An 8,071-nucleotide genomic window follows, 5' to 3' on the forward strand; every position below is an offset into this window, starting at 1 on the left:
AGTTGTGCGAATCACAAATTCGTGCACCAAGTTTTTGGCGCCGTTGCCGGGGATTATTGAGTTTGGACAATTGAAGGCTTATTTTATTTCTTAGATTAGGAATAATTTATTTTTATTTTTGTTCTTATTTTTATAGAGTCATTAAATCAATATTGATAGGATAGTTTCTTTTCAAAAATTTCTTTTCAAAATTTATTATTTTTCTTTTAATTAATTGCTAACTTTCGTGAGTCTTAGTGTCTTGTTCTAAGTTTGGTGTCAATTGCATATCTCATATTTTTCTTTAAAATTTTCGATTTGTGATCTTTGTTCTTCATTAATCTTCAAGTTGTTCTTGCTTATTTTTCTTGTTTGATCTTGAGTTTTTCTTGCTTTGTGTCTTTTCTTGTTTCACTTGTGTTCCTTTTAAAGCACTAATTGGAATATCTGCATCAAGTGTCATATTTATTCCCAATTGGCTAAAGCATTGGTTTATATTCTTGATAAGGGAGCACCAGTACTTTTGAAAATCTTTTTCAAAAATAATTTTTCTTAATTTGATCTTGTGCCAAACTTTAAGTTTGGTGTTTTCTTGTTAATCTTTCTTTAATTTTCGAAAACTTGTCTTGATTTTCTAAAAATTTTAAGTTTGGTGTTTTTTTCTTGTGTTCTTGGTGTTCTTGTGAATCTTCAAAGTGTTCTTGAGTTTTTCTTGTGTCTTGATCTTAAAATTTTTAAGTTTGGTGTTCCTTGGTGTTTTCCCTCCAAAAATTTTCGAAAATTAAGGAGCATTAGATCTAAAAATTTTAAGTCTTGTGTCTTTTGTGTGTTTTTCTCTTTCATCATAAAATTCAAAATTCAAAAAAAAAATTTATTTTCTAACTATTTTTAAAACTACTTTTTCGAAAATTTTACATTAAAAATTCAATTTTCAATTTCAAAATATTTCCACTTTCTTTTATTTGTTTCGTTTTTATTTTATTTTAAAAAAAATAATAATAATTTTCTTTCACAAAATATCTTCAAAATATTTTTATATCTATATCCCATTTTCTGTTATTCCATTACTATAAAATAAATAATTCTCAACATATAAATTCTCAACTTGTATTCCATCATGGAAGTAAGTATGAATGAACAGTCCAAGAGGACTCTGGGGTCATATGCTAACCCCACTACTGCTTCATATGGGAGTAGTATCTGTATACCCTCCATTGGAGTTAGTAGCTTTGAGCTGAATCCTCAGCTCATTATCATGGTGCAGCAAAACTGCCAGTATTCTGGTCTTCCACATGAAGAACCTACAGAGTTTCTGGCATAATTTCTGCAAATTGCTGATACAGTACATGATAAGGAAGTGGATCAGGATGTCTACAGACTATTACTGTTTCCATTTGCTGTAAAAGATCAAGCTAAGAGGTGGTTAAATAACCAGCCTAAGAACAGCATAAAAACATGGAAACAGCTGTCAGAAAAATTCCTGAATCACTATTTCCCTCCAAAAAGGATGACACAGCTAAGGCTAAGCATCCAAGGCTTCAAACAAGGAGATAATGAATCTCTTTATGATGCCTGGGAGAGATACAGAGAGTTGCTAAGAAAATGCCCCTCTGAAATGTTTTCGGAATGGGTGCAATTAGACATCTTCTACTATGGGCTTACAGAAAAAGCTCAGATTTCTCTAGACCACTCAGCTGGTGGATCTATACATATGAGAAAAACAATTGAAGAGGCTCAAGAGCTTATTGATACAGTTGCCAGAAATCAACATCTGTACTTAAGCAATGAATCTTTCATGAAAGAAGAAGCTAAAACAGTAACTGCAGAACTCAGTCCAGTGGATCAGGCTAATGAATTCAATCAGCAATTGGACTTTCTAACTCAACAGCTAGCCAAATTCAAGGAAATATTACAGGAAACAAGAACGGCTAACAGGAACATGGAAGTACAATTAAAGCAGACAGAAAAACAACTGTCAAGACAAATAACAGAAGAATGTCAAGCAGTTCAATTAAGAAGTGGGAAAACATTAAATACCTCACTTCAAAGCAGCAGGAAACCAAGAAATGAACAAGTGGATACTCAAAATCCTCCTGAAGACAGTCCGAGCCCAGAAAGGGACAAAGCTGGCGTTCAAACGCCAGTAACAAACAAGGAAGGGGCGTCTAACGCCACTCCAGCTCCCACCACTGGCATTCAAATACCAGTGGGGAATCAGTCACATACAAGTGCTGATAACAACCCTTCTAAAAAGGCTTCCCAACCCACTTCTGTAGGTAATAAACCTGCAGCAACTAAGGTTGAGGAATACAAAGCCAAAATGCCTTATCCTCAAAAACTCCGCCAAGCGGAACAGGATAAGCAATTTGCCCACTTTGCAGACTACCTCAGGACTCTTGAAATAAAGATTCCGTTTGCAGAAGCACTTGAGCAAATACCCTCTTATGCTAAGTTCATGAAAGAGATCTTAAGTCATAAGAAGGATTGGAGGGAAACTGAAAAAGTTTACCTCACTGAAGAATGCAGTGCAGTCATTCTGAAAAGCTTACCTGAGAAGCTTAAAGATCCTGGGAGCTTTATGATACCATGCACATTAGAGGGCACTTGCACCAAACAAGCTTTATGTGATCTTGGAGCAAGTATCAACCTAATGCCTGCATCTACTATCAGAAAGCTTGGTTTAACTGAAGAAATCAAACCAACCAGGATATGTCTTCAACTTGCTGATGGCTCCATTAAATACCCATCAGGCGTGATTGAGGACATGATAATCAAGGTTGGGCCATTTGCCTTTCCTACTGACTTTGTGGTGCTGGAAATGGAGGAGCACAAGAGTGCAACTCTCATTCTAGGAAGACCTTTCCTAGCAACTGGCCGAACCCTCATTGATGTCCAAAAAGGGGAAGTAACCTTGAGAGTCAATGAGGAAGAGTTCAAGCTGAATGTTGTTAAAGCCATGCAACATCCAGACACCCCAAATGACTGCATGAGTGTTGATATAATTGACTCTCTGGTAAGAGAGGTCAATATGGCTGAGAGTCTCGAATCAGAGCTAGAGGAATTTAGACTCAATGCTTTCGAAAATGCAAAGATTTACAAAGAGAAAGCGAAAAGACGGCATGATAAGAAATTGTCATCCAGAGTCTTTGAGCCGGGGCAAAAAGTTCCGCTATTCAATTCTAGGCTCAAATTATTTCCTGGGGAATTAAAATCCAGGTGGAGAGGTCCATATGTCATTACAAACGTGTCACCATATGGATACATAGAGCTTCAGGATAATGACTCTAACAAAAAGTTCATTGTTAATGGACAAAGAGTCAAACATTATCTTGAAGGCAATTTTGAGCAAGAATGCTCAAAACTGAGACTTGATTAAAACTCAGTCCAGCTAATGACATTAAAGAAGCGCTTGCTCGGAGGCAACCCAGCCAATCACAAAATTTAATTTTATTCGTATTAATTAATTAATTATTTCTTTACAGGTTTGAGTCCAAGTATCTTCAAAAGGTGAAATAGCAATTGGTTGAAGTCATAGAGTTACAGGGAAATTTGGAAGCTCACTGGCATGAAAAAGCCAGTAAGAAATACTTTGGGCGTTAAACGCCCAAAAGAAGCTCCCGCTGGGCGTTTAACGCCAGTAAGGGTAGCCATCTGGGCGTTAAACGCCAGAAAGGAGCATCTTCTGGGCGTTAAACGCCAGAAAGATGCACCTTCTGGGCGTTTAACGCCAGTTTGCTAGCATCCTGGGCGTTTAACGCCAGGATGGTGGGGAGGAGGTAAAATTCGTTTTTCTTTACAATTTTTCTAAATTTTTAAGTTTCAATTCATGATTTCTTGCATAAACATGTTTCAAAATATCATCCTTCAAAATCAAATTGGTTTTCTAAGAACCCTAATTTCTAAAATCCCTTTTTCAAAAATATCAAATGTATCTTAATTTATAAACACAAATCTTTTTCCAATCCAATTCTTTTTCAAATATTTTTAATATCTTTTTCCACTCATCTTATCTTTTTATGAAAATACCTCTCCTTCTACTCCTCTCCTTTCCTTTCTTTTGCTTGAGGACAAGCAAACCTCTAAGTTTGGTGTGATTTGCCATGATCACTGAGCTAAAACTCATTAAGATCATGGCACCTAAGAGAACAGGAAGAGCAAGGATGTGAACTTAAGGGAGCTGAAGCATCAGAAATTAATTCTTGAAGGCATCCCACAGAAAGGAACATCCACTTCCCAAAAAACAGGTTGTTAAGTTCTAATCCCAGCTTTAACTCTGTGATAGTATTATTATAGGATTTTACCTTAGAAGTTATATAGGAGTAGTAGTACTTAGCATATCTATTTTGATTTTATTTCCAATTAAGCTATAATTTATTTTTCTCATCATCATCAGGCATGAATAAAGTAGTAGATTTTTTAGAATAAAGAAGTAATTATATTTTTGAGTTCTTAGTAATAAAGACTATAATTAATTATATGTGGTGGCAATACTTGTTGTTCTCTGAATGAATGCTTGAACAGTGCATAAATTGTACTTTGAATTTGATGAATATTGGCTCCTGAAAGGATGAGGAACACGAAAAATATTATTGATGATCTGAAAAATCATGAAATTGATTCTTGAAGCAAGAAAAAGCAGTCAAAAAAAAAAGAGAAAAACACAATATTCACAAGCCATGAGCACTAGCCAAGAGTAAAAAGGATCCAAGGCTTTGAGCATCTATGGATAGGAGGGCCCAAGGAAATAAAATCCAGGCCTAAGCGGCTAACTCAAGCTGTCCCTAACCATGTGCTTGTGTCATGAAGGTCCAAGTGAAAAACTTGAGACTGAGTGGTTAAAGTCGTGATCCAAAGCAAAAGAGTGTGCTTAAGAGCTCTGGACACCACTGACTGGGGACTCTAGCAAAGCTGAGTCACAATCTGAAAAGGTTCACCCAGTTATGTGTCTGTGGCATTTATGTATCCGGTGGTAATACTGGAAGACAAAGTGCTTAGGGCCACGGCCAAGACTCATAAATAGCTATGTTCAAGAATCAACATACTACACTAGGAGAGTCAATAATACTATCTGAATTCTGAGTTCCTAAGGATGCCAATCATTCTGAAATTCAAAAGATACAGGGAGATGCCAAAACTGTTCAGAGACAAAAAGCTACAAGCCCCGCTCATCTAATACGAATTTGAGCTTCATTTAAAACTCTAAAATATCATTACTTCTTAATTTCTGTTAGAACCTATTTTATTCATCTAGTTGCTTGAGGACAAGCAACAGTTTAAGTTTGGTGTTGTGATGAGCGGATATTTTGTACGCTTTTTGGGGGTAATTTCATGTAGATTCTAGCATGTTTCAGTTAGTTTTTAGTAAAATAATATTAGTTTTTAGGCAAAAATCATATTTCTGGACTTTACTATGAGTTTGTGTGTTTTTCTGTGATTTCAGGTATTTTCTGGCTGAAATTGAGGGAGCTGAGCAAAAATCTGACTTAGGCTGAAAAAGGACTGCTGATGCTGTTGGATCCTGACCTCCCTGCACTCGAAATGGATTTTCTGGAGCTACAGGAGTCCAATTGGCGCGCTCTCAACGGTGTTGGAAAGTAGACATCCAGGGCTTTCCAGCAATATATAATAGTCCATACTTTGCACAAGGATAGACGACGTAACTTGGCGTTGAACGCCAAGTACATGCTGCTGTCTGGAGTTAAACGCCAGAAAAACGTCATGATCCGGAGTTGAACGCCCAAAACACGTCAAAACCTGGAGTTTGACGCCAAGAAAGGCCTTTACACGTGGAAAGCTTTAGTCTCAGCCCCAGCACACACCAAGTGGGCCCCAGAAGTGGATTTCTGCACCAATTATCTTAGTTTATTCATTTTTCTGTAAACCTAGGTTACTAGTTTACTATTTAAACAACTTTTACAGACTTATCTTGTACCTCATGACATTTTCAGATCTGAATTACATACTTTTGACGGCATGAGTCTCTAAACTCCATTGTTGGGGGTGAGGAGCTCTGCAGCGTCTCGATGATTTAATACAATTCCTTTGTTTTCCATTCAAACACGCTTGTTCTTATCTAAAATGTTTATTCGCGCTTAATTGTGAAGAAGGTGATGATCCGTGACACTCATCACCTTCCTCAATCCATGAACGTGTGCCTGACAACCACCTCCGTTCTACATCAGACTGAATGAATATCTCTTAGATTCCCCAACAGAATCTTCGTGGTATAAGCCGGATTGATGGCGGCATTCATGAGAATCCGGAAAGTCTAAACCTTGTCTGTGGTATTCCGAGTAGGATTCCGGGATTGAATGACTGTGACGTGCTTCAAACTCCTGAGGGCTGGGCGTTAGTGACAGACGCAAAAGAATCAATGGATTCTATTCCAATCTGATTGAGAACCGACAGATGATTAGCCGTGCTGTGACAGAGCATAGGAACGTTTTCACTGAGAGGATGGGAAGTAGCCACTGACAACGGTGACACCCTACATAGAGCTTGCCATGGAAGGAACCTGCGTGTGAGAAGAGGATTTCAAGGAAGAGTTGAAGTCAAAGGACAAAGCATCTCCAAAACTCCAACATATTCCACAATCCTTTATAAACAAGTAACTCTATTGTTCAAGTAGTCCAAACAATTTTCTTGAAATCCTGACTAAGACAAATAAAATAAACATTGATTGCTTCAAGCCAATAATCTCCGTGGGATCGACCCTTACTCACGTAAGGTATTACTTGGACGACCCAGTGCACTTGCTGGTTAGTTGTGCGAATCACAAATTCGTGCACCAGAATGACTCGAGGTTCAATACTTCAGTTTATAAATTTAGGGGTTTGTTACTTGTGACAAACAATCTTTTGTATGAAAGGATTATTGTTGGTTTAGAAACTATACTTTGCAACGAGATTTCATTAGTAAAATTCTAAACCGTCAAAAATCTAATCATCAAGCACCGACGCGCACGCGCACGCGCACATCACGCGCACGCATGGATGAGGATAACTGGAAGCGGTGCACAAGGATGGACGCATCCGCGCAGTCCAAAGAATTCCAACCGACGCGCATGTCAACTCGGCGCACACGCGTGGATCACAAAAGCAATCGGCGCGCACGCGCGGGAAGCTGCACGTGACCTCATTAAAGGAAATTGTGCCTGGCGATTTTTGTGGCTCATTAGGCCCAATTTCAAGCGATTTCTGCATGGAAAATGACCCAAGGATGCTAAGGAGAATGGGGGATCAATCATTTTGACACTAAGACACATTTTCTAGTTTTTTTGTTCTTTGTTCTTCTAGAGAGAGAAATCCTTGTTCTTCTCTAGATCTAGCTTTAATTTGATCTTCCCTTGTTAAATTCTGAATTGGATCTTGTTAATTACTAGTTTTGATTGTTTAATTTGAATTCCTTAGTATAACTTTGCTTAGATCATGTGTTAGTTTATGGATTCTTGTCAATTGTCACTTTATACCCATTGCATGAATGTTGTGAATCTTGACTTGTTGATGTTACATTGATGATTCCTATGATTAATTGTGTTGTTTGAGTGATTGTAAGTTGATATTTGTTAGTGGGAATTTGTTAATTTCAATCCAATTGCAATTTGAACATGTCCTTTGTTAATGCTTACCATGTGTTTGATTAATTGTTTACCTTGATTATGGAGTAGTCCTTTTTACTCTTGGCTTAGGCCAAGGGAATTGGGTAAACCTGAGTCATTGGGTCTAATGGATTTGATGATTTGGGAACCTTTAGTGGTCAATTTAATAGCCATTGACACTAGCCTACTACTAGGTTAATTAGTAGTGAGGTTAGACCTTATGGGTAGATGTTGACCAAACCATTTAACTTACTTCAAATATAGAAGTAGATTTAATGAGTTTGGCTCCTCATAATTGTCAAGATATGGTTATTAGACAAGGATAGTGACCCACATGTCTAGCCAAGAGTTGTTTTACCATTCTTATTTGGAAAACCAAAAATCTTTATTGCCTTGCCTTAGTTATAGTTATTGTTTAGTTGAGAGTAGAATTAAATTGACTGTTGTCTCTATAGTTTTAGATTGCTCACATATTGCTTAGTTATTTGAATTAGT

This window comes from Arachis stenosperma, chromosome 5 (assembly GCF_014773155.1).
Source record: "Arachis stenosperma cultivar V10309 chromosome 5, arast.V10309.gnm1.PFL2, whole genome shotgun sequence".
Classification (NCBI taxonomy): domain Eukaryota; kingdom Viridiplantae; phylum Streptophyta; class Magnoliopsida; order Fabales; family Fabaceae; genus Arachis; species Arachis stenosperma.